Raw genomic sequence first — 27286 nt, forward strand, 5'->3', positions numbered from 1 at the left:
CAATGCGCCGTGTTACCAAGCCACAATTCTTCGCGAGTGATTTGAAGAACATTCTGAATAGTTTAGGCGAATGATTCGGCCACCCACATCGCCTGACACGAATCCTGTCGAATATCTATGCTTCATAATCGAGTGACCAGTTCGTGCACAGACAGCATCCTGCTCTGGAAACGCTTTGGCAGTTATTGACGTCTACACAGGCACCATGGCTCAATATTTCTGCCGGGGACTTTCAATGTCTTCTTGAGTCTGTGCCACGTCAAGTTGCTGCATTGTCGATTGTTGTTGTGTTCTTCAGCCCAGAGACTGGCTTGATGCAGCTCTCTATGCTACTCTATCCTGTGCAAGCTTCTTCATCTCCCAGTACCTACTACAACCTACATCCTCCTTAATCTGCTTAGTGTATTCATCTCTGGGTCTCCTCCTGCGATTTTTACCTTCCACGCTGCCCTCCAATACTAAATTGGTGATCCCTTGATGTCTCAGAACATGTCCTACCAACCGATCCCTTCTTCTAGTCACGTTGTGCCACAAATTTCTCTTCTCCCCAATTCTGTTCAATACTTCCACAATAGTTAAGTGGTCTACTCATCTAACCTTCAGCATTCTTCTGTAGCACGACTTTTCGAAAGCTTCTATTCTCTTCTTGTCCAAACTATTTATCGTCTGTGTTTCGTTTCCATGCATGGCTACACTCCATAGAAATACTTTCAGAAACGACTTCCTGAAACTTAAATCTATACCCTATGTTAAAAAATTTCTCTTCTTCAGAGATGCTTTCCCTGCCATTGCCAGTCTACATTTTATATCCTCTCTACTTCGACCATCATCAGTTATTTTGCTCCCCAAATAGCAAAATTCATTTACCACTTTAAGCGTCTCATTTCCTAATTTAATTGCCACAGCCTGACCCGACTTAATTCGACTACATTCCATTATCCTCGTTTTGCTTTTGTTGATGTTCATCTTATATCCTCCTTTCAAGACACTGTCCATTCCGTTCAACTGATCTTAAAGGTCCTTTGCTGTCTCTGATATAATTACAATGTCATCAGCGAATCTCAAAGTTTTTATTTCTACTCCATGGATTTTAATTCCCACTCTGAATTTTTCTTTTGTTTCCTTTACTGCTTGCTCAATATAGAGATTGAATAACATCAGGGATAGGCTACAACCCTGTCTCACTCCCTTCCCAGCCACTGCTTCCCTTTCATGCCCCTCGACTCTTATACAGTAACTGCCATCTGGTTTCTGTACAAACTGTAAATAGCCTTTCGCTCCTTGTATTTCACCCCTGCCACCTTCAGAATTTGAAAGAGGGTATTCCAGTTAACATCGTCAAAAGCTTTCTGTAACTCTACAAGTGCTAGAAACGTAGGTATTCCTTTCTTTAATCTGTCTTCTAAGATAAGTCATAGGGTCAGTATTGCCTCACGTGTTCCAGTATTTCTACGGAATCCAAACTGATCTTCCCCGAGGTCGGCTTCTACCAGTTTTTCCATTGGTCTGAAAGGAATTCGCGTTAGGATTTTGCAGCTGTGACTTATTAAACTGATTGTTCGGTAATTTTCACATCTGTCAACATCTGCTTTCTTTGGAATTGGAATTATTATATTCTTCTCGAAATCTGAGGGTATTTAGCCTGTCTCATACATCTTGCTCACCAGATGGTAGAGTTTTGTCAGGACTGACTCTCCGAAGGCCGTCAGTAGTTCTAATGGTTTGTCTACTCCCGGGGCCTTGTTCGACTCAGGTCTTTCAGTGCTTTGTCAAATTCTTCACGGAGTATCGTATCTCCCATTTCGTCTTCATCCTCTTCCATTTCCATAATATTGTCCTGAAGTACATCGTCCTTGTATAGACCCTCTATATACTCCTTCCACCTTTCTGCTTTCCCCTCTTTGCTTATAACTGGGTTTCCACCTGAGCTCTTCATATTCATACAAGTGGTTCTCTTTTCTCCAAAGGTCTCTTTAATTTTCCTGTAGGCAGTATGCCCACATGCCAAGAAAGCCTGAAATTACTCTCCAAATTCACTTGCTCCTCATATCGCCAGGGTCAAACAGCCAGTGCACCAGTGCATTCAGCGACTGCTTGCAACTGATCGTGTCACTTGTCCCCCTGCGTATTGCGACAGGAAAGCTTGCCACCAGCATGGCCACTTCCTTCTGTATTTCGGCACAGACACACTTTGCAGCGCTCAGTCACGGATTACTCTCCCAAACCGCTCCAGTGTGAGACGGCAAACAGACTGAATGCAACCAGGACTGCAAGCGCCTTCAATCCTCACAGACGGACAAGCCGTGCCCTCTCAGGAAACACACTCAAATCTGTTTCCGGGCAACCAGCCTTCTTGAGAAAGACTATCCACATGAGGCGGCATGGCTCAACTAGTGCTGAGATTCGCAGACGAAATAGCCACTCTTGTCAGAGGTAAGGAAGATTCCACTATCAGTCTTTCATTCTGGAGCCTACTGAGAGCTATTTTTAAATTTCTTGGCAGTATAAAACTGCATGCTGGACCGGGATTCGAACACAGAACTTGCCTTTCGCACGGACTGAACTGTCCAGTCACGACTCATGAACCTCTCTCAGAGCAAATCATCATACTTAGCTGTGAAGCTCCTCCTACTGTTATTCTGTGTTTGTGATTTAAAATTTGGTTCATTTTGAAGTCTTTCTTATGCAAACACTATTTCATTTTATTCACCCGGACTTGTTTCGACGTTTATATATCGTCTTCTGCTGGTCGAATTTATTTCTGTAAAGTTTAGTCCCAGAAATTATAACATGCATTTTTTTTTTTTGGTTTGCTACAATACTCACATGAAATTATATTGCTAGTGAAACTGCGTTACTATAGATGGTTACTGTGCCCTTTTTTGCTTTTTTTGATAGCGTATCATCTGCAAAGTAGTAATGAAGAAAATTTTTATGTATTTATGAAGTACTATTTCGTTGTTAGTGGTAGCATGCTTACATGGTGGTGGTGGTGGTAAGTTGCTATGGGACCAAACTGCTGAGATCATAGGTGCTGTGGCCGCCCACTTGAGACATTGTAGCGCGTACTGGATCGGCATTCCACCTCCTGGGATGCTTGCATCACGGGGTGTATATTCACCAGGATAACCTACGTCGTCTGTGTTGTTAACACAAATATTTGCCAGTGACCACAACAGAAAACCAGGTCTCCGCCGGCGGCCCCCAGGGACCGCTACCCATTCGCTGAGCCTGCAGAACAGCTTTACCAGAGGTCACAGCTAGCCAATCCGGGAACTACTTTGACACACCAGGCACGTGATCACAAATTGTTCCTGCAGATTCATCCGCTAAACGGCCTTTGTATGGTGGCGCACTACCGGCAAAGGTCAGTTCGATGCATAGCTTGGAAGTATAAAGAGCTGACACCTCGGTAGCCACGATCAGACGCCTCTTCTAGCTGGACGATCACTTGTGGATGGACTTGGTGAAGTCGACGAACATCTTGACACTGTAGAATTGCTTTACTGAGATCTCTCCCCGTGAAGAATCCGGTCTTTTCTATTATTATTATTATTATTATTATCTATTGGTGGCCTTCCACGGTTGGAACCGATTCTGTTGTTCTTTCGAAGATTCTGTTGTTCTGTTGGAACCGATTCTGTTGTTCTTTTCGGACTTGAGTCTTCCGCATTTCTAGTCTGCCAGCGCAGATACTTCAGTCGAGCCCTAGGCTTATTAATAAATTAAGCTTAAACTAACTTACGCTAAGGACAACAAACACACACCCACGCCCGAGGGAGAACTCGACCCTACGACAGGGGTTCCCGCGCGAACCGTGGCATAAGGCCCCACAGACCGCGCGGCTATATACATTGTGGTCTACTGATAGCGACCGGGCCAAATATCTCACGAAATAAGCAACTAACGAAAAAACTACAGACAACGAAACTCGTCTAGCTTGAATTGGGAAAGCACATGGCGCTATGGCTGGCTCACTAGAAGTCCCTGCCATAGGTGAAACGGATATCAACTGCCTTTTTTTAAACAGGAACCCCCATTTTTTATTACGTATTCGTGTAGTACGTAAAGAATGTTTTAGTTGGACCACTTTTTTCGCTTTGCGATAGATGCCGCTGTAATAGTCACAAACGTATAAGTAAGTGGAATCACGTAACATTCCGCCAGTGTGGACGGTATTTGCTTCGTGATACATTGTTGTTGTGGTCTTCAGTCCTGAGACTGGTTTGATGCAGCTCTCAAAAATGGTTCAAATGGCTCTGAGCACTATGGGACTCAACTGCTGAGGTCATTAGTCCCCTAGAACTTAGAACTAGTTAAACCTAACTAACCTAAGGACATCACAAACAGCCATGCCCGAGGCAGGATTCGAACCTGCGACCGTAGCGGTCTTGCGGTTCCAGGCTGCTGCGCCTTTAACCGCACGGCCACTTCGGCCGGCGATGCAGCTCTCCATGCTACTCTATCCTGTGCAAGCTTTTTCATCTCCCAGTACCTACTGCAACCTACATCCTTCTGAATCTGCTTAGTGTATTCATCTCTTGGTCTCCCTCTACGATTTTTACCCTCCACGCTGCCCTCCAATACTAAATTGGTGATCCCTTGATGCCTCAGAACATGTCCTACCAACCAATCCCTTCTTCTGGTCAAGTTGTGCCACAAACTTCTCTTCTCCCCAATCCTATTCAATACTTCCTCATTAGTTATGTGATCTACCCATCTAATCTTCAGCATTCTTCTGTAGCACCACATTTCGAAAGCTTCTATTCTCTTCTTGTCCAAACTATTTATCGTCCATGTTTCACTTCCATACATGGCTACACTCCATACGAATACTTTCAGAAATGACTTCCTGACACTTAAATCAATACTGGATGTTAACAAATTTCTCTTCTTCAGAAATGCTTTCCTTGCCATTGCCAACCTACATTTTATATCCTCTCTACTTCGACCATCATCAGTTATTTTGCTCCCCAAATAGCAAAACTCCTTTACTACTTTAAGTGCCTCATTTCCTAATCTAATTCCCTCAGCATCACCCGACTTAATTAGACTACATTCCATTATCCTTGTTTTGCTTTTGTTGATGTTCATCTTATATCCTCCTTTCAAGACACTGGCCATTCCATTCAACTGCTCTTCCAAGTCCTTTGCTGTCTCTGACAGAATTACAATGTCATCGGCGAACCTCAAAGATTTTATTTCTTCTCCCTGAAATTTAATACCTACTCCGAATTTTTCTTTTGTTTCCTTTACTGCTTGCTCAATATACAGATTGAACAACATCGGGAAGAGGCTACAACCCTGTCTCACTCCCTTCCCAACCACTGCTTCCCTTTCATGTCCCTCGACTCTTATAACTGCCATCTGGTTTCTGTACAAATTGTAAATAGCCTTTCGCTCCCTCTATTTTACCCCTGCCACCTTTAGAATTTGAAAGAGAGTATTCCAGTCAACATTGTCAAAAGCATTCTCTAAATCTACAAATGCTAGAAACGTAGGTTTGCCTTTCCTTAATCTTTCTTCTAAGATAAGTCGTAAGGTCAGTATTGCCTCACGTGTTCCAGTGTTTCTACGGAATCCAAACTGATCTTCCCCGAGGTTGGCTTCTACTAGTTTTTCCATTCGTCTGTAAAGAATTCGTGTTAGTATTTTGCAGCTGTGACTTATTAAGCTGATAGTTCGGTAATTTTCACATCTGTCAACACCTGCTTTCTTTGGGATTGGAATTATTATATTCTTCTTGAAGTCTGAGGGTATTTCGCCTGTTTCATACTCGTGATACATTACCCGTGTTAAAATGGACCATTTACCAATTGCGGAAAAGGTCGATATCGTGTTGATGTATGGCGATTGTGATCAAAATGCCCAACGGGCGTGTGCTATGTATGCTGCCCGGTATCCTGGACGACATCTTCCAAGTGTCCGGACCGTTCGCCGGATATTTACGTTATTTAAGGAAACAGGAAGTGTTCACCTACATGTGAAACGTCAACCACGACCTGCAACAAATGATGATGCCCAAGTAGGTGTTTAACCTGTGTCGCGGCTAATCCACACGTCAGTAGCAGACAAATTGCGCGAGAATCGGGAATCTCAAAAACGTCGGTGTTGAGAATGCTACATCAACATCGATTGCACCCGTACCGTAATTCTATGCAACAGGCATGGCGACGACTTTGAACGTCATGTTAAGTTCTGCCCCTGGGCACAAGAGAAATTACGGGACGATGACAGATTTTCTGCACGCGTTCTATTTAGCGGCGACGAAGCGTCATTTACCAGCAGCAGTAACGTAAACTGGCATAATATCCACTACTGGGTGACGGAAAATCCACGATGGCTGCGACAAGTGGAACATCAGCGACCTTGACGGGTTATGTATGGTGCGGCATTATGGAAGGAAGGATAATTGGCCTCAATTTTATCGATGACAATCTAAATGGCGCAATGTATGCTGATTTCCTACGTAATGTTCTACCTATGTTAATACAAGATGTTTCACTGCATGACAGAATGGCGATGTACTTCCAACATGATGGATGTCTGGCACATAGCTCGCGTGCCGTTGAAGCGGTATTGAATAGCATATTTCATGAAACGTGGATTGGTCGTCGAAGCATCATATTATGGCCCGCTCGTTCAACGGATCTGACGTCCCCGGCTTTCTTTCTGTGGGGAAAGTTGAAGGACATTTGCTATCGTGATCCACCGACAACGCCTGACAACATGCGTCAGCGCATTGTCAATGCATGTGCGAACATTACGGAAGGCGAACTACTCGCTGTTGAGAGGAATATCGTTACACGTATTGCCAAATCCATTGAGGTTGACGGACATCATTTTGAGCATCTACTGCATTAATGTGGTATTTACAGGTAATCACGCTGTAACAGCATGCGTTCTCAGAAATGATAAGTTCAGAAAGGTAAATGATCACATTGGAACAACTGAAATAAATGTTCTACGTACCTACGTTCTGTATTTTAATTTAAAAAAACCTATCTGTTGCCAGCTGCTCGTCTAAAATTGTAAGCCATATGTATGTGACTATTACAGCGCCATCTAACACAAAACGAAAATTTCTTTACGTACTACACGAATATGTAATAAAAAATGGGGGTTCCTATTTTGAAAAAAACGCAGTTGATATCCGTTTGACCTGTGGCAGCGCCATCTAGCGGGCCAATCATAGCGCCATCTGGTTTCCCCCTCAAGCTAGACAAGTTTCGTTCTTTGTAGTTTTTTCGTTTGACGCTTATTTCGTGAGATATTTGGCCCGGTCACGATCAGTGATCCACCCTATATATATATATATATATATATATATATGGTGTCTCACCTAACTATGCCACCCCAATTATCTCTGGAACAACAACAGATATTAAAATACGGTTTTCACCAGCATGAACAAACGACAGGAGCTTAGGAAATCAAATACTATGCGAAATCTTAAAACGTAAACAAATAATACTGTCAAGAAAAGCTTGCGTATTTTTAAGTGGACACTCCCTATTATTTCGTATGCAGTCAGTATCATGAAAAATCACAAAAATAATGGCGTTGAGTGCATCGCAATACGTCAGTTACATACCGAGAAATAGCGAAGCGAATTTGACGCTCGAAATAAATGTAGCGCACGTTCTGAGACTCAAGTGTGCACCTCACGCTGCCGGCAAACGTAATGTGATTGACGTACTACATCAGTGGAGTGTTAATGTACGGTGAGGTACTGTATGACAACACATCATTGGCCTATATTTCATTGATGGCACTCCTAAAGCGGGATAGTTTGAGTTGTGCCTTACTTGAACCAGTCCACCTCTTATACTGTGTCAAATAATGCGATACCAGAATGATGGATGTCCTGCGCATAATGTTTATTGTTGCGAAATGACAACTAGTGGCACAATAGTGGTAACACACTTGGTTTCATGTTTCTAAACGTCATAAGTTTTGAAATGTGTGGCTTGTAAAGAATAGCAACGGCGTCACAGTTTCTGACGTAATGCATCGCATGTAGTACTGTGCTCAGAGTAGGGGTTGCCTGCACTGGCGCCTGTATCAAACTGTTAACATGCCAATATCACCACGGCACGCTGTACCTTCAGTGTACAAGTGTCTCCTAATCAGGTCTGCTGAACTGCTCTCATGCTGTAACGTAATTCACATACGTTGCCACATTAAAACCTGTTTTCTTGTGGCCTGTTACATTTGCCGTCATTTAGTCGATATGCTGGTCTTCAGTAATGAAAAAAAGCTAGATATTATTATAATTTATGGCGAATGTCACAGAAATGCAACCGCAACTATGACACTGTATGCTCAACGCCACCCAGATCGGCGGTGTCCGTCACATCCAACTACTGGCAACATCTGCAAGACGCACACGGAAACAGGAAGCTGGGCTCTCACAAAATGTCGACGTACAACGCAAGCGACTGGCAATGGAAACTAAATTACTATTCTGGCCGCTGTAGTGCACAATCCTCAGGTGAGTGTACGGGAAATTGCACGAGGTGTAGGAATAAGCCACAGTAGTGTGTGGAGAATCTGTGTGCAAAATCTTGCATCGGCATCGGTTCCATCCGTTCCATATCTCAGTGCACCAAGAACTTTACGGGAATGACTTTGAATCCCGCATTGCACGCTGTCGTTTTGCACTTCAGCAGTTGCAAGGCAATCCAGTATTCCTAAGCAATACGTTGTTTACGTACGAGGCTTCATTTACAAATCATGGTAATGTGAATCAGCGGAACATGCAGTACTGGTCCGCGCAAAATTCCCACTGGATTCGCCAAGTTGCTCATCAGCGACAGTGGAGTGTCAATGTTTGGTGCGGTATCGTTACTAACTGTATTGTAGGTCCCTATTTTTACCATGGAACATTGAATGGCAACGATATGCATCATGTCTTCAACACATACTAGCGCTCCTCATGGAGGATCTAGGACTGGAAACTCGTCTATCAGTGTGGTTCCAACATGATGGAAGTCCCGCATACAACGCAAAAGTTGTCAGAGACGTTCTTGATGCGACGTTTCCAAATAGGTGGATGGGGTGGGGAGGTGCTGTGCGATGGTCAGCACGGTCCCCCGACTTGATGCCATTAGACTTCTTTCTCTGGGGCGCGTTGAGAGACAGTGTATCAAGAACCCCCAACGACAGTAGAGGATATGCAACATCGTATTACTGCGGCGTGTGCGGCAGTATCTGTAGAAACTCTACAATCTGTGCAACACTCTCTCGTTACCCGTCTGCAAATATGTACTGATGCAAACGGAGGACACTTCGAACATATATTGACGTGACACAGTTTCATTGGTCAAGATGTGGGTGTATTTTCTATGCTGGATGTAATACACAGCAATACATTTTCTGTGGGCGACAGGGCACTAGTAAACGTGTTTAGCAAAGTGAATTCAAGTTTGTTATCTTTAACTGTAGGTCTAGTTGTCATTTCACTATAATAAACATACATTTACAATTTGAAAAACGTAACTTTGCGTTGGACGTGTTACTTGTTTACTTTTGTGGATTGTGCGTACCTTCCCATTGTGTGAGCCCCTGACACAGGCAGCGTGAGGTGCACGCTTGAGTCCCAGGACGTGCGATAGCTGTGCGCTTTATTTATTTCAAGCGTCAACTTCGTTTCGCAATTTCCCTGGATGTAATTGAAGTATTGCGATGCAATCAACGCCATTATTTTTGTGATTTTTCATAATATTGATTGCATACGAAATAACAGGGAGTGTCCATTTAAAAATACACAAGTTTGTTTTTAAAGTAGTATTTGTTTACGTTTTAAAATTTCGCATAGTATTTGGTTTCCTAAGCCCCTGCCACACGTTCAAGCTGGTGAAAACCGTTTCTGAATATTATGTAGAGTTAGATGAGACACCCAATATCCCACGAAATAGTACTTCTCAAATACATAAAAATTTTCTTCACTTTGCAGATGACATGCCGTCACAAGAACAAAAAAGGGCAGAAAAACCTATATACGTATAATAACGCAGTTTCACTAGCAATGTAATTACCAAGTGAGCATTCAAACCAACCAAAAAATGCACGTGCTATAATATATAACTGATCATAAATTTTATATTATACTTTACAGAAATACGTATGACCCACCAAAGACGACAAATGTTTCAACACGTCTAGGTGAAAAATGGTAGTATTTACGGATTTGAAAACAACCCAAATCTCTCACCGCTTTACTTCCAACAGTTCCTGTCCTACCTTTCAAACTTCTGGAAACAGTCCCTTTCAGCTGTGGGAAATCCATTTCTCCGCAATATCATTTTCTCCAGTAGTAGTAGTCCCGCAAAGTATGTAGACGAAATTCTGTGCAGTTTAGAGGGACATTGGGTAGATCGTGAGTCGCCCTTCGATACCTCAGATGGTAAGAGCACTGGCCGCGAAAGATAAGATTCTTGGCTTCAGTCCCTTGTGAGGAAAACCGTTCTGAAAGAGTTACTTTGCGTAGTATTGAGCATGAACTTTGACCACCTACACTCAAAAAACCCGTTTTACAAAGTTAACTACAGTAACCACGTCAGAGTTTGCTAACAAACTCCGAAAGAACATAAAAAAGAAAAATATAAATGATTTCATAAATAATTAAGCTAATGGCTGTAATTTGGTTCAGTTATGAACAGCCAAATGAACTCGCACTTGGTCATGAGCATGCGTTAATATTACATCGTACAGAACGTAAACATAGTTTACGTAAACGACAGCTGTCAAATTCAAACTTTCCGCGTGTAGCTCGCCTTGCAGCAGCAGCGAATGAGCTGCCTTAATTTGATTGGTCCGCGCTCGGTGTCTAATGACGGACGCCACAATTTATGCGGAACGCCACATACCACAACAAACTACGCATATACAGCTGATAAAACTCTACACCCATTCATAAAACAGAGCCCCCTCCCCTCCCAAAAGGTAGTTCATAACACATGCGTTAAGAGCTACAATATAATAAAAGAAAAAGATGGTGGCATTAAACAGCAATGACTGTTGTTAATGGTGGATCAAAAATGTCAGCGTAGATAGCAAACACAGCTCACTGTAAGTACATTTATTCCCAAGGAAAGAAAATATTCAGAAAATTTATCACAAAAGGGAAATAAATTAAAGTCGAATCTACAGAAAATTATTTGAGTCTTTATGAAGGGAGTCGGCGGCAGTTCGTTGATGCTGATGGTGTCATTAAAGTGGCTCACCATCAGCTGTGAAAACGCAACGAATATCTCCTGTTGTTTAGAGTATATTTCTTCAGACGATAGTATTATCCTTCGACGCATTCCTCTTTTCATAGTCGGATCGGACGCTATCTTTACTGTATAAACTCAGTTTCGTATGTTCACTACAATAACGCCTGTTACACACGCGGTTCCGTTATCGATGCCCGTACGCAGTTTTAAAACAACGTAATATTCACTTCGATACGTCGATAGCGACATTACAGTCCATCCGCTTTTAGCAATCACTGGCGAAAACAGTGACACAGGTAATAAATAGTTTCAAAACCTCCACGGCGAAAGTTAATGTTTTAATGTGCCCAGTAGTTCACTAGCTGCACACAGTATAATAAATTCAAAATATATTAGTTCATGCAAGTCAGTTATACGTAGCGTAATTCGGTTTTAACATCAAAGATCAATGTCCATTCGACTGTACACTGTCACTGGTGTTTATAATACTTCAGCGTTGAAATTTAGTCTAAACCGTGACCGAAAGATAGGAACACGGCATAAATTGTCATATATTTCCGCGTAACACGATTACAGAACTCAACGCGAGTCCACGCCACGACACTGTACACAACTGTCACTGTTCGACTGCAACTATCAATATCCCTCCAGCATCACAGTTCATACAAAAGTGATGCATATTACATTGAGCTTACACGGCGCTTTTCACAAAATCGTTACCAAAAAGATCAAACACACACTGAAATTTAGCCTAATTAGTTAAACGGGAGAATTATGTAGCAACAGAAATAAAGCAAAATAAACCAGATTTCATATTACAGAATAAAACGAAAACTATTCTAAACCATCAAAGATCTATGTACAGCGTAAATGAAGCAGAAGAAAAGAAAGATGAAAACGTAAATATTTATCTCTCGTAATGAGCAATACTCCACACCTGATCCGGAAAACTGTTTTAACTTGTCAAGAAGTTGGATGAAATGGACAGTATAACCAGCACACTACTTGAGTTAGTTACAAAGTTAAGTCGTAGGTGATCGGTGGCAGTAAAAGGAAAATAGCGGCTATATATAAAAACATTCCACCCAATAAAACAACGGGTGAATTAATTCGTAACTTCGGGTTGAAACAAAAGGCTTTAAAGCAGGGAAAAATTAAGCAGACTGGCGCATCCGAGGGACACTTTCTTCAAGAAAAGTGAGCTATTGGTTTCTGGTACAAATGCGGATTATAGGATGAAAGCGTAAGTTTGGAATTAAGCACTGTATTGCCGTGAAACGTGGGCCAAGTGACGTGGACAAGCATGAAAAGAAGAGTCTGGAAGCATTTGAAATATACTATTATAAAGAATTTTGGAGACAGATCTGGTATGAGATACAGAGTTCTAAAAAAGAGTTCATGAGATATGAGAACAGTTATCCGAAAGTAGGGTTAATAGGAGAAGATATGACATTTAGCAAGATTTAAATAGCGCTGTACGCAGAAGTAAATTGGAAGAATTGTGGGGGAAACAAAGACAAGAAATTAAATTAAGAAGAGAAAAAGGCAGATTGTGAGGAATGTATACTCTAATACCTACAATTATCTGGGAGGAGTGGAGCATGGTAGTCCTAGGTATCATATGAAATTATGTGGCGGCATGAGAGGAGTTCACCAGGTTAAAGTAACAGTTTGTTCTAATAGCCACAGCGTGAGTCGATTGGAGGTAAGTGGCTGAAGCAGCAGTCAGATTTTTTAGTTTTTCATAAGTTGAAAACTGTGAGCTTTTCCTGATTTAGTGTTTTCAAAAACGTTTCTGCCTCGATTAGAAGCCTTGTTCAAACATAACGCTATACATATCAGAGTATGGGTAGGAGACAGCTATCATTGTAACGGTGTTTATAATGTGTAAGCGAAATCAGATCATTTTCTTAAGGTACAGACCGATTATTAAATATATGTAAGGCAAGCCCAGGTGGAAGGGCAGTGCCTGCCGACTGCCCTGCTAACCGTCGAGAGAGAGGCGGTTATGCACTCCAGTCTCTGTCATTTTCTGTCGAGCTCCAGAGGTTAAGGAAGTGTTCTCGACACCGTCTAAGAATTGGATCGTTTGGTTCCGTATGTAATTAGACAGTTTTCGTATGAATACTTCTTGTTACATAGGGTAACTTAATGCTCATATTTTGTGTTGCTGCTGATGTTTCCAAAGTTTCGCACCCCATATGCTAACGTGTATTTATAGTCGCTTAAATGAGATGTTAAATACATATTCTTCAGGATCAGTTATTTCTTCTTCTGCGTGTATACGAGTCGTGAACTTTTTTCTGGTGATTTTCTGATATTAATTGCACAGAAAGACATATTTCCTATGTGCAACAAAAACTTGCCGAGTTTCTCGCAGCGTCAATGTGCAGTGTTTAGTGTACTTACTGTGAACTGACGCGCCAAGGGAAAGGAAAATTTATTCTATTGACGCGCATTATCTCACTTACATAGCAGATTTTAGAAGCAGACTTTGTGAAAGTTTGAACAAACATGTCCTTCGAAATAGGAGGCAGCTCTTCGAAAGGTTACAGAATTTAAAAAGTCGACTTCCGGTATTCGATATAAACAACTCTACGTCGGAACCTAGTACTATGCGAGTGAAGAAAGACTTAGTCGAATGGCGTCGGGACATTGAGTATGGAGTGCAATTCGATGCACGAATATTCGAAGTGTAGAGGCAGTCCAAATTGAGAGACAGACTTGAATTCGTGGATAAACGTTCCTCTTTTAGTTAAGGCAATTTTTTCTCACCACCATCTCACCATCTAGGCATCCATAACATTCTGGTAAGAACGTCCAAGGGTTACAAAGAGCGCGTTTGAGCAATTCTGCTGTTGCACATTACCAAGAATATTACCTTCACAGTGAGCATGGTTTAATTTGGTTAGAGTCAGGAACGCAAACATCCGTTTAAAATGTCGTAGAAACGTTGACCATGATAGTGTGTGAGTGTGCGATGGGATCTGTTGGTGTTATGGGAACGTCCTTACGTACATGTGACTGCCAGAATTGTAGAGGACATGTTCCATGGTTAAGTACGTCCCTATTCTGCAACGGTCTTTTGTCATCCTACAAGAAAACAACGCTCTACCACACAATGATCGACCTGCGGATAAATACCTCCAATACCATATAGTTTAAAGCAAGAAATGAACTAGCTCAATCTGTCTCATTGAGAGTATTTTGTACGTTTTCTGTATACATTTCACTGTTCGTAGTTTTTCTACCTAGGCTCTGAGGGCGGATTTCCAAGATGGATAGTAATTTCTTCCCAAAGAACTCAATAGTACTATCATTAAGAGCACTACAGCTGGGTTTGCGTACTATGTTACTGTACCGACGTTTCGTGTGCGTTACCAAAATGACTTTTTTGATCCAGATCGCGTAATCTGTTCTATACTTCGCTGAACTTTTAACACCTCCCGCATTTAACTGTTTGAGTGATAGCTGGTTCAAACGGCTCTGAGCACTATGGGACTTAACTTCTGAGGTCATCAGTCCCCTAGAACTTAGAACTACTTAAACCTAACTAACCAAAGGACATCACACACATCCATGCCCGAGGCACGATTCGAACCTGTGACCGCAGCGGTCACGCGGTTCCAGACTGTAGCGCCTAGAACCACTCGGCCATTCCGGCCGGTAGTGATAGCTGTTTTTATTATTTTCATTTGATGTAAGTGAATCACTGCAAAAATTGCTTATAGCAGCGTCTTGGACTTCTCAGCGAGGATACTATAAGTGGTGGATTGGGATTGAGTGGACGTAGAAACTTGAGAAATCAAAGATGAATGCGCTAAAAAAAAAAAAGAACAGGTGAACAGGTGAAGAATGCAGTCAGTTCTTGGGTACTCATTGCTTATATCCAAATATGCAAAGCGAACTTGCATTTTCATTCTCTTATACGGATCGAACTGTGTATTAAATATAGTTGAACACTGTTGGGTACATCCCTTGTAACTGTTGGAACGGTGCTGATAGCTTGCAGCAATTATGTCTGTACAGGACTGAATAGACCATTCTTTTCCATGTAAAAAACGAAATCTGATGAAGACTATTCGCAACAAATCTTAATCTGAAGCAAGGTCAGACTTTATGTTGACTGTGTTATTACTAACGAAATGCTATTCTGCACGGTGTTGACATGTTCCACACCACGTTATTTTAGAAAGCAAGGGTGACTGTGACAAGACTTTCACCACAACTGCAGATAATTAAGAGGAAGTCAGTTGCTTACTGTGGGGATGAGTTCGGCTAACCATCATAGATTTTTATCAGTTGCAGTTTTTCTCCCAACCACAGGAAGAAAGTATGCGAACATTTTTAGATGCTATTCCTACGGTTCTCGGGTGTCTATCTGGGTGCAATTGGCTTCGTAACACGATATTTCGACAACGTACGTTGCCTTCATCATCAGGTGAAACCCGTACAATTAGGGTTTTCACTCACTCACTCACTTTGACTTTAGGAGATATCTGGATCTCGTTTCTTTTGTAGGTCTGGCATTTGTAGTACCTTGCCCACTTAACTGCTCTATTCGTTTCACTTTCTCTTTCAGCACTTCCCTTTCTTCATACTTCATTCTGTTCCCTGGAGCCATACAGTGTTCTGAAACCTCTGATTTTGTTGGTTCCTTAAGTCTTCTGTGTTACTTGCATCTTTCTTCGACTGTCCGCGTAGTGTACTCGCGTTGAAGGTGGCTGAACTCCCTTGGTAGGCATTCTTCGTCCGACAATGAGCGGACCCTGTCTGCCAGTGTAGGTAGCAAACCCACACGCTGTGAAGGTTGATGGCAGCTGCCAGCATGGAGATACAAACCGGTGTGGGTGGATTTCCTGTACACACATCGTTCCGTAGTGCCGTCCGTTTTGCGCTTGACCAAGACATCCAAAAGGGGAAGTTTGTCTCTTTACCACCTCCATGGTGAACTTGATACTGGGGTTCAGAGAACTCAGATATTGGAGGAACTCCTGAAGTTTTTCACTCCCGTGTTGCCATACCACAAATGAGTCATCCACTACTGTGAAAAACCATTTAAGCTTCAACGCAACTGCTTCTGGAGCTTTCTCTTTGAAATTCGCCATAAGCAAGTTTGCCACAACTGGTGATAGACAACACCCCTTGGTGATGTCATTCGAGACACCCGAGAACAATGCAAACACTGGATTCGCTGGGGATGCTTCAGATCACACATTTTTAGATGCTTTTTGTGTAGAGTATAACGATGGTACCATAAAACACACACATGCATACACACACACACACACACACACACACACACACACACACACAAACAAACACACACACACACACACTTTGACTGGATCCATATCATATTTTCCCCCGCCCCGTCTCCGAAAGAAATCTAGGTCCACTCCTCTCTCACTTGCGCTTACCTTGGTTGTGAAACGCTGGGACTAGCAATCGCTTCCAATATATTCCTAACTGGGAACCCCTACGTCTGTTTACCAGGTATATGGGATTTCATGATCAAAATAACAAACTTCAACGGACCCACCTGTACCCAGTACATGCAAAACACGCCATCATCCTTACACCTACACACACACACACACACACACACACACACACACACACACACACACACACACGTTAGAATAACGTATTTTTGACGTGAGCGTAGAAATCCAGATATTTTTATTGACACTGTCGGAGAATATTTTAGATTTTTTGACACTTTAATTGAAATTTCTGGTGATTAATTGTGTAGCAATATATCCAACTGGCAACACAATGAAAGTCTCTCAGGTCACTGGGATCTGGCTGAAAATTTGCTTTCTCTTCAGTAGGGCAAGATGTGCTTTCCCAGTTGAGTAGGGAAAGAGAGTGACAAGAAAGTGTGTGCTCTTTGTTCGTTCTTACGAATAGTAACTGTCTATTGTGCTGCAAGTGCCAAAAGTGTTCCTTCTTCTTTATATGAAGTTCTAAAGTTTTGTAAAGATCAGAGGAACCAGAAAAAACTCCAACCAGATAATATTATGGCTGCGACTTAATATCTGCGGAAGTCGCTGTTCTTACAACTCCGACAATTTGAAGAACCCAAGCAAGATAAACAGCATTGAGTGATGCAAGTAAAATTACTTACTGAAGGACTGATTTGGCAGGTTAAATGGTTCCTTGTAGATCTCAGAAATACTAACAGTCCTTTTGCATAGGGTCGTATGGAAAATAAGTTTGAGAAAATTGAAGTACTTTTCCAAATCACTTGACAGTTAAGTGTGACCACTGTACTTCGATTGTTAAGGATTACTTTCAACTGGTTCACACAGAAACGTAACATTCGCAAATGGTCACTGTGCTATCTTCTACTCCATTGTCAGCTAGAAGGTAATGAGCGATTGACTGTGAAGTGGAAACAATTTATTGGCGATTCATACGCGACATATTGTTGGAACTCAGTGGGCATGAAACTCGGAACTGCAGAAGGTATACATCTGTGGCGTACACGATAGCCTTTCTGCACGTGAATAAATAGGTATTGACTCAGATGTGGTGGGCAGCATAAACTGACGGTAGAGGTACACACTGGTTCCTGTTGCCCGGTGTGGGACAGAACACTGTGGAACTGTTGACCATGCATATGAAATCGGGATGTTTGTTTATGTTGCAGCATAACTGTTACGACTGCAAGTCTTTCAATCAAATCGGAAAGACAAAATTTCAATGGTGGTACCACAACATCACTGTCCATGCGCATACGGATGGTGATTCCTGAAGAACTGCAAAGCTTAACACACTTCGTACACATACGACTTACTACGTGAATGCATCTTGTGCCGACATACTCCGCTAGTAATGCAGCTGTGGTGATAAACTGGCGAAATGTGCAAATATATGTAGCTGTACACGCCTAGAGAAACATCAACCAGACTTTGTGAACATACGAATTATTCTTTGAAAAAAAATTCTGTGGGAACAGAACATCCCTAACAATTTAGATAAAAGTTAAGGATTAGGAGCTCGTGATGTTTAAGAAATAAGCAAACTCGAACTAGTGGAGTACTTTCAACAAGGCCTGTGGCATGTATGGACTACTGTCAGGACAATTTTGACAGTGAGACGTCCCTAGTAGTTCTAGTACAGCTAGGAGAGGGAATGGGGAAGGAGTGTTACGCTTAAAAAAATAAATATAGCTCAAAAACGCCTGGACAAGTTATAAGTAATTTATTACATAACACGGTAAAAAATATGGTTTTCGTAGTCTTTCGGTTTATTAATGAGATTCTCACCAACACTAAAGTTGAATGTTTCTCAGGATGTCCTGAGAAACAGTGGTTTATTTTAGAGTAACCGGGAAACATCAGCTTCTCCGCAAGTATAGTATGAAAATTATGGACACGTCAATAGCGAGAAGCGAAAGCAAAAACACGTCGAACAAGCCGTCTCCTTCACTTCTCTACATATATGCAAATAGACACGCATGTGAGCTCTCTCTCTCTCTCTCTCTCTCCTTCCATCCGTCTCCCTGTCTCCCTTTCCCTCTCCTTCTCTCTCTCGCACACACACACACACACACACACACACACACACACACACACACACAATAAATATTACTCGATCTGCATAAGCTCACCCGACGAAAAGTTAATGACCCCTAGAGAAATCATTGCAAGCATCGTTTAATACCGTGTAATTCCGCCACTGGACTTGATAACGGGCCGGATCCGGTTATTAAGTGAGTTCACAGAAGTTTTGCAGGTACGTCGCATCCAGGGTAAGCCACTCGCTGAGGGCTTGATTGCAAAATTCCACCAAATTGCGGAGATGCTGATGTCGGCGTTTTACCCCAAAACGTCCCACAGATTTTCCGTGCGGTTCAAGACAGGTGATTTTGCAGGCCGGTCGAGATATAGCAGCGTGGGGGAGTGCTCAGAAAACCAGTCACGTATTCTTTCAGACCGACGAATTTTTCTGTTGTCCTTATGCGCCTGTGTCAGCAACGACCTGTTGTGAGGTGCCCAAGACCAAATATTCATTGAATGCATGGTCCCTCGCTATCCGATTGCGACGGAACTTCATTCACAGAATTCAGCAGATTTTGTCGGGTTTGAAAGCGATTTTGGTTCACAAGCTATCAATGCGTCTCCACTCCGTCTTCATCAGAGCACAATTCTGACGTTCTGTTTCGTGGCCTTGAATGATACGCCAATGCTCGCAGACACGTTGAGCGGTCCGCCGCAAAACACTAACAAATCCAACAACGGTCTTGCTATGGTCTAGGCCATTTTGCCGCTATCTGTCATTCTATGACGTCCTTACATGTACCAGTGTTTATCTACAATGGGTGCTTGAAACATAAATGTCTCTCAGACAGCTACTGCCTTATGCACATGTACACTACGTGATCAAAAATATCCGGACACCCCAGAAATATACGTTTATCATATTAGATGCATTTTGCTCTGCCAAGTACGTATCAGCGTCATCAGTAGTCATTACACATAGTGAGAGAGCAGAATGGGGTGCTCCGCAGAACTCACGGAATTAGAACGTGGTCAGGTGATTAGGTGTCACTTGTGGCATACGTCTGTACGCGAGATTTCCGCACTCCTAAACATCCATAGGTCCGCTGTTTCAGATGTGATAGTGAAGTGGAAACGTGAATGGGGCACATACAGCACAAAAGCGTACAGGCCGACCTCGTCTGTTGCAGACACCGCCGACAGTGGAAGAGGGTCGTAATGTGTAATAGGCACACATCTACACAGACCATCACACAGGAATTCCAAACTGCATCAGGATCCACTGCAAGTACTATGACAGGTAGGCGGGAGGTGAGAAAACTTGGATTTCATGGTCGAGCGGCTGCTCATAAGCCACACATCACGCCGGTAAATGCCACACGAGCGATCCGATGCTAGCGTGTGGGTATGGCGAATGCCCGGTGAACGTCATCTGCCAGCGTGCTTCGTGCCAGCAGTAAAATTCGGAGGCGATGGTATTACGTCTTGGTCGTGTTTTTCATGGAGGGGGCTTGCAGCCCTTGTTGGTTTGCGTAGCACTATCACACCTCAGGTCTACATTGATGTTTTAAGCACCTTCTTGCTTCCCACTGTTGAAGAGCAATTCGAGGATCGCGACTGCAGCTTTCAACTCGATCGAATATCTGTTCATAATGCACGGCCTGTGGAGATGTGGTTACACGGAAATACAATCCCTGTAATGGGCTGGCCTGCACAGAGTCCTGACCCGAATCCTGTAGAACACCTTCGGAATGTTTTGGTACGGCGGCTTTCGTGCCAGGCCTCAGCGACCGACATCGATACCTCTCCTCAGTGCAGCACTCCACAAAGAATGGGCTGCCATTCTCCAAGAAACCTTCCCGCACCTGATTTAACGTATGCCTGCGAGGGTGGAAGCTGTCATCAAAGCTAAGGGTCGACCAGCACCATACTGAAATCCAGCGTTACCGATGGAGGGCGTCATAAAGTTGTAAGTCATTTTCAGCCAGGTGTCCGGATACTTTTGATCACGTAGTGTAGAGGCAATGCCCGGGCGTTTGACCACGGACTCAGTCGCTGCCTCATCTGTGAAGGCTTAACGATTCACCTGTCTGTGTGCGCACTAGGGTGACTATTCTTTTGTCAGGTGAACTTATTTTCTAAGGGGATAGTACATGTTTCGCTTCATGTTATCGAAACTTTTCTTTTTCTTTTTTAGTTTAGGAAACAAGTACTTCTGAAGATCCTACGCCATATGAATGGAGAACCTTAGACGTGGCATTCTGCCTACTTGGTTGGGAAATGAAAGATAGAATAAAATATCATATGATCTCATGCGGGTTTATTGAAGGTAGACATTTCGTCTGGTGCTATTGAACCTATCCATAGAGAGTTCCTTATTTATCTGACTTTTTCTCCCGTATAGTACGTGTTGTGTTCTGCCTCTTTGACCCTTTGTGTCTCTGGGTTAATCGTGAATGGGCACTTTTGTGGACATTAGAGGCGACTGCACATTGTGGTGTGTAGATACATCGTAATTATTTTGTATTATTTATTTAAGTAGTTCTAAGTCTAGGGGACTGATGACCTCAGATGTTAAGTCTCATAGTGTTTAGAACCATTTGAACCATTTAGTTTAGCCCCATCTGCCAACTCCAGATCTCAGTCTGTTCAGGAACTTCCAAGTCTTCCGAAAGCAAGGGAAACAGTGTGTACCCACAAGAGACAATGAAAAACATAAAAAAGCTAGCAAAAATACGACAGAACAGGAAGAAGACAATTTCAAGACTTGATGACAGGCAAATGTAGGTTCGATAATTCGTCACTAGATGTTGTGTACAACGTCGTACACAATGGTAGGAGAGATGGGCTACCGGTTGTTGTGGCAGTTGTTACTAGCAACAATGAGTAGAAAACAGATTAACACAGTAAAAAGAAGATTCACTTAACTTATATTTCTCAAGCGAACGAAAACTCACTACGAATTATTCAACAAGAAACAGAGTCCAGCTGTTACAACAGCAACGACGATGGTGTCTGTTTAGCTCCATGTAGCGACGTGGCGCTGAACGCAAGTAGGCTGAATCGCTGCCGCTGGATCTCCTATATTGCGGCGCCAGAGGGCGCTCAAAGTACAGACCTGCTGGAGATGTGGCTCAGCGGGTGTGCGCCATTGGGTCCGCCATATCCCATATGACTGTTACCACCGTTCGACGGAAACTTGCTATTCTATTGGCAACTGTGATACGGCAGTAGGCTACCATCGATACATGATACCACAATAGGAACTACTGAAGCATATAGGAAGTGTTTAATGTGACGATCGTCTAAAACAGTACACGAGTACATGTGTTACAGCAAAATCCATCGGCAGAACTGATCCCTGGGCTCCAAGTCGTTTGTCCCTGTTGCTGGTAACGCTGCTTTAAGACGAGTTTGTAATTGCTGCTCACCAGTACTGCCTAATCATTGTCCTGTAGTGAGCATTTCTGGTGCAAGCTGATGAATGTTTACTAATGACTCGTCTCTATCACTATCGAGCATGATATCAAACTGTTGTATACGAGCAATTCGCCATATACAGTGCTTGACAACTCTTAAGGAAGAACTAGAAGTTGCTAAGGAAGAACTGCCAATTGCTACAGAACAACTGAAAATTGCTATTGATAGTAAAGGGAAATGCAGAGGATGTTAACTGCAGTGAAGCTTCTGCACAAACGCTCTCTGTGCATTCGACAGTTCATGCTGTCGGAGTTTGACAAGTTGTCGTCGGCCTCAGTAGCTACACGGTCAGCGTGGCGGAGTGGTAACCGAAGGGATCCATTTCCAGCTGGATCGGGGATTTTCTCCGCTTTCGAAGTGGGTGTTGTGTTGTCCTCACGTTCGTATCGTCATAGCTGACATTCCACTATTGAGGTGGCTGCATGGGCACGCCCAGAAGGACTATAAACTAAAAAAATGCTTATTAGTGCGACGCGTATGCAAGACATCATTTGAGTACCTACGATCGTGGGCGGGCAGCTGGACTACTCGAAGCCGGTCAAAGTGTAACCACAGTAATGGGTGTGTCCAAAAATGTCAGAAGTTCAGAGGTGTGTGAATTCCTAAGGGACCAAACTGCTGAGGTCATCGGTCCCTAGACTTACACACTACTTAAACCAACTTACGCTAAGAACAACACACACACAAACCTATGCCCGATGTACAACTCGAACCTCCTGCGGGAGGGGCCACGCAATCCATGGCGTGTCAAACGGCAAGGCCCCTCGGCGCAGCCCAAAAGTGTCATCTGACTATTAAATGAGGCCGCTGAAGCTAGAAATGCTATACGAAAGCATTTCGGTGGTCGTAGATGGACCATCCTTCCACAAGAGGATCGATACGTAGCACTAGTGGCGAATAGGGTGAGAGGTCTTGCTCCTAGGCAGATTGCTGCAGATCTTGCAACCGATACTGATACACGAGTTTCTTCCAGAATCTTTTCGCAGCCCTCAATCAGACTGGTTTGTATGCTTGGAAGCCTGTTAAACGTATCCGAGTTGAACGATGACATCGTCGAGAAAGAGTTCGTTGGAATATGGAGCATGTTGGTTGGGATAGCAAAAGTAGTCCAGAGTGGTGATGTCCAACAAATGCCACATTACTGGAACTAGGGATTCTGGAGACCATCTAGTGTTAAGGGAGAGCAGAACACGTTACACATCGCAGAATGTTTATGAAAGTCATCAGTATGGCCTAGGCGTTACGGTCTGGGCAGGCATTATGCACATTGGCCGAAACCATTGGATATTTTTGCGCGAGTACCATTGCAGCACACCGGTATTGTAGGAGGATTATTCTCAATCGCGGCCGTCCGTTTAAGGGTACGGTAGATACTGCATTTCTGTTTCTGGATGACAATGCCACCTACATAGTAAGACTGAAGTGTCATAAACACTGGAAAGTAACGAAATTGAATGTGTGGAATGGCCTGAGTATTCCCCCGTACCTAAACTCTATAGGGTATGCGTCGAATATTCTTGGCAGACGTGTTTGTCAACGAACATCACCTCCCTCAGCTGTGCAAGAACTGAAAACCGCCTTGAGAATGGAGTGGGGCAATGTCCCTCAATGAGCCTTTTGTATCCTGCCTGGAAGGCAGCGCGTGCGTCTGCTCCTGAAATCTGACAAAGACGCCAAATGAAGGAAGCGAGTAGGAGCAGGTTAGGTAAAGCACGTCGGTACTTCAAGTAAAGTAAAAGAGGTTTCTTACTGGTGCATGAATATATCCAAATGAATACATATCTTTGTACAGATGAGCATGTAGGTGTGCAGCCAAAGTCCAGATAAGAGAGTCTCAATAGCAAGTTAAGCTAAAGCGATGGTTCTCGGCCGTTTGTTCATCAACTCGGTGAAAGTGGAGCGGCGCTCGTAGAGCTGCGCAGCTTCGGCTAGAGGGCGCTGTGTTAGGCGAAGATCTTCCGCTCTCGTTGTGACAACCTACGCTGTTGCATCGGAATTATCGATACTACAGAGTCCTCAACAGTTTCGTACACAGCATGAATAACAAGTGCGAGATGTACATTAATGCCCTAGCAGGGCATATTCCTTATTCAGCGTCCGATATTGGCCTTTTTGTTGGGAGTTTGACACTCGTCAAACTTCATTTATGTCTGTTACTTTACTTCCTCATGTGATGAAATCTGTACTATTTTTAGTTATAAATATACCTCTCCACCTCTCTTACATATGTGCTGTGTTTCATGCCGTCCCACATTGTCTGTCATTCATCTTGTCCAACAACGTATCCGTTCCTTAGCTATCGTCAAACGTCATAGAACTTCCACCAGCTTCTCATGACCTGAACTGCCCAGTTTATGATGATTCTACCCACGGCGATAAATTTCTCCCCATTGGGACGTTGCTTCCCGCAAAGCTCTTCTCTCTACTCATTATGTAAATTGAAGGGGGAGGGGGAGAAATGAAAGGAAAGGGAAGGAACTAACATCTGCTGTATCGGGACTTTGTGGGAAACCAGAGGCGGCTAGTGAAAAAGTGTTTCGGACCGGGACTCGAATCCGCGATCTTTTGATTGCTGGGCAGTTGGGTTAACCACTGCGCCACCCACACACAGTGCTTATTGGAAATGCTTGGACTACCTCGGCTCGCGCTCCCAGGCCGACCCGTCAGCAGTCCACTCCATGTCCTCTGTGCTTGCTAATTTTAGATTCTCGCTGGAGGCTGAACGTAAATGTGCATCAGCTTTGGAAGTTGTGGATTCGTGCCCCATTGAGGGGAATCAGTTATGCGAATGCATAATGTCTGTTCTTTCGGACATACGAAAATCATACATAATACATTCATTTCATTTCTCTGTACCTTCCTTTGGTATTTCAGGCACTGGAGCCTGTTGCACTGTGCGTTATATGGACATCTGCTGGTTCAACGAGTGATCGTGGGATAGGTCAGTGCACAGTTTATAGAACGCTGATTACAGAGTTTATAAACAAATGGGATCCAAGAAAATAATAAGATATGAAAAATTATGAAGTATTCAAATAAATAACATATTACAGAGAAAAGCTACGATGTATTCCGAGGAAGTCTTGGAAAAAGTAGAAAGAATGTGCTGCAAAGGGTTCATCACTCTATATTTTCGTTTCTAATGGAAGCCTATCGAAAGCGAAATCTACTGAATTGTAACCACCTCTCAACACAGTGCCTAAGGAAGTGTTATCCAGGTGAAAACGTTTTTTTTTTCGTCTAGTGTTCACTGAATGACTTTTGTTCTTCTGAATGAGTAAGTATTGTGTGAAGCAAATTCCATGATGGACCACGTGTACAGGGAAGGCACAGTAAGCATTCCGAGACACTTGAACAACGCAGATCTGCCTGACTGCCCTTTCTGCACTACGAATATTCCTGGTGGACGTACATATTCACTCCAAAATACAGTACCTTAGAAGGTAATATGACCGTAAGCGATGTAAACAAGCCCCCATGTTTCAGTGTCAGGGGCAGTGGAGATAACCCTTGCAGTAAATATAACAGCATTCACTTAGTGCACAAGACCTTGAATGTGATACCCCTAAAATCATTTTGGTTGATGATTAATATTTAATTTACTCTTTTGTTTTATCCATTTGTCTCCTCTCCCTTGTTATTTTAACATTCTTGTATTATTTTGTTGGCAACGGCCTTGTCGCAGTGGATACACCGGTTCCCGTGCGATCACCGAATTTAAGCGCTGTCGGGCGTGGTCGGCACTTGGATGGGTGACCATCCAGCCGCCATGCGCTGTTGCCATTTTTCGGGGTGCACTCAGCCTCGTGATGCCAATTGAGGAGCTACTCGACCGAATAGTAGCGGCTCCGGTCAAAGAAAACTATCATAACGACCCGGAGAGCGGTGTGCTGACCACGCGCCCCTTCTATCTGCATCCTCACCTGAGGATGATACGGCGGTCGGATGGTCCCAATGGGCCACTTGTGGCCTGAAGACGGAGTGAATATTATTTTGTTAGCTCCATAAGCGTTTCCTTATGTATATTCACATTTTATATCCAAATTTGCCACAAGAGAGCATCACATATTTTCACTTAGAGAGCTTTTTTTTTTAATCATCTCAAAATTTAAGTTTATTCCTGTTTCTAGTATATTTTATTACGATAAAAACATGTAAGCCCCACAAGGCCACTATAGTTATCATCTACTGTAATTCTTGATTTTACTGCATTTTGTACAATTTTATGATTGACGAATATGTGGAGACTTAGAGTAGCGATAAGTAACGAGCTTATGGCACAAACACTTTTGGTAACTACTGTATTGCAATTTGTTACGAACAATAGCACTGTAGAAAGGATGACTCCGTCTGTGACCTAGATTACACATTTTAAATATGTATGTATTTTATTACGATGCCACTATGGTTCAAATGGCTCTGAGCACTAAGGGACTGAACATCTGAGTTCATCAGTCCCTAGAACTTAGAACTACTTAAACCTAACTAACCTAAGGACATCACACACATCCATGCCCGAGGCAGGATTCGAACCTGCGACCGTAGGAGTCGCGCGGTTCCGGACTGAAGCACCTTGAACCGCTCTGCACCGGGCCGGCGATGCCACTATGGTTTTGTTATATTAGTACAGCTTTTATAACAGGTATTCCCCATAAAAATCCAAGCACTCCTTTTACGCATGTATGAAAGTAACACTTTTCATTATAGCATATTTTATTTTTTTAAAGATGTAGATTATCCACTAGTTTCCCATGTTTTGCTGCAGACCGTAAGATGGTTATCGCTGATAAAAACCTGTAGTCTGAGGACCAAAACTTTTGCGACCATAGAATGAAGGTTGTAGGCTATACATTTTTGGAAGAGCTTTCTGCCGACTTCACTGCGGTCCTGAAAAGTGATGAACTGGAAAAGTAATCATTCAGGCAGATTCCATGAAACCAAACCTATTGTCAATAGCTCTAGAGGAAGTACCTAGATAACTAATAAAGAAGGTATACGTATTGATGAAGCATGCCGTAGCAATTCACATTTGGCGGATGATACTGTTCTGCTTGCCTCTAGCGCAGATTAAATTCAAGA

This window comes from Schistocerca piceifrons, chromosome 6 (assembly GCF_021461385.2).
Source record: "Schistocerca piceifrons isolate TAMUIC-IGC-003096 chromosome 6, iqSchPice1.1, whole genome shotgun sequence".
In the NCBI taxonomy this organism is placed as follows: domain Eukaryota; kingdom Metazoa; phylum Arthropoda; class Insecta; order Orthoptera; family Acrididae; genus Schistocerca; species Schistocerca piceifrons.